Source organism: Pistacia vera, unplaced genomic scaffold (genome assembly GCF_008641045.1).
Source record: "Pistacia vera cultivar Batoury unplaced genomic scaffold, PisVer_v2 Contig857, whole genome shotgun sequence".
Lineage (NCBI taxonomy): Eukaryota > Viridiplantae > Streptophyta > Magnoliopsida > Sapindales > Anacardiaceae > Pistacia > Pistacia vera.
Window position 1 is genome coordinate 18,554 of NW_022196731.1, and position 1,759 is coordinate 20,312.

Consider the following 1,759-nt stretch of genomic DNA (forward strand, 5'->3'; position numbering starts at 1 on the left):
ATTCCCAAGACTGCATTTCGAACCAGGTACGGGCATTATGAATTTATAGTGATGCCATTTGGATTGACTAATGCACCAGCGGTCTTCATGGATTTGATGAATAGGATTTTCTATGATTGTTTGGATAAATTTCTAGTAATTTTTATAAATGATATCCTGGTCTATTCCAAAACAAAGGAAGATCATGAAGAGCATTTGAGATTTGTGTTACAAAGACTAAGGGAGAAAAAGTTATATGCTAAGTTCTCCAAATGTAAGTTTTGGTTGGATCAAGTAGCATTCTTGGGACATGTTGTTTCACAAAAGGGTATTTCAGTGGACCCTAGTAAGATTGAAGAATTGAATATGAGGCAGAGAAGATGGCTTGAGCTGGTGAAAGACTATGAATGTGATATTATGTATTAGCCAGGGAAAGCTAATGTAGTTGCAGATGCCCTTAACAGGAAAGTCTCCTTAGCTCAGCTAACTTTTCAGACGCATAGGCAACAAGAGATAATGAAGGAAAGGATAGAGTTGGAGATTGGGAAATTGTCCAAAATTGAAGTTTAGTCTAACTTCTTGGAGGAAATTAGAGAAAAACAAGCGGATGATAGGTTTATTAAAGGAATTGAGTAGCAGTTGAAAGATGGTAGAGAATCAGAATACAATTGGGTGAATGGAATCCTGAAATTTAGAGATAGAGTGTATGTTCCTCAGGATATTGAATTAAGAAAGAAGATTTTAGATGAAGCACATAGTACTCTTTACACTGCTCATCCAGGGAGTGTAAAGATGTATTAGGGTTTGAGGAAGAGCTATTAGTGGCCAGGGTTAAAGAAAGATGTAACTGAGTATGTTACCAGATGCTTGGTGTGCCATAGGTTAAAGCAGAACATCAACGCCCTTCAGGATTGTTACAGCCCCTTAGTATTCCTTCTTGGAAATGGGAAGATATTTCTATGGATTTCATTTTAGGTCTTCCTAGAGTGCAAAGGGGTTATAATGCCATTTGGGTGACAGTAGATAGATTGACTAAATCTGCTCATTTCATTCCAGTTACAGACAAGATCTCCTCTGATCAACTAGGCTGATTATATGTCAAAGAAATAGTAAGATTACATGGAGTACCTAGTAGTATTATCTCAGACAGGGATGTGAAATTTATGTTAGTATTTTGGAGTAGCATGCAAAAGGCATTGGGTACTGGGCTTAATTTCAGTACAGCCTATCATCCTCAGATGGATGGACAGACAGAAAGAATGAATCAAATATTGGAGGATATGTTATGGGCATACTGTATTGATCACAAGTTGAATTGGTGTGACATTCTCCCTCTAGTTGAATTCGCTTATAATAATAGTTATCAAGCAACCATTAAAATGGCACCATATGAAGGTTTGTATGGAAGGAAATGTAGATCTCTGTTACATTGGGACGAAATAGGAGAAAAGAATGCATTAGCTCAAGCTCTTGGTCCAGAAATGACACAAAAAATGATAGAAGATGTAAAGTTAATCCGAGAGAGAATGAAGCAAGCCCAAAACAGACAGAAGAGCTATGCAGACCCGAAAAGAAAGGATATACAGTTCAAAGTAGAAGACAAAGTGTTTGTGAAAATCTCTCCTTATAAGAGGGTGATGAGGTTTGGAAGAAAAGGGAAGCTTGCCCCTAGATATATCGGTTCATATGAGATATTAGAGAAAATGGGCAAAGTAGCTTACAGACTGGCCTTACCAACCAGTATTGATCGGATCCATAATGTTTTCCATGTTTCCCTATT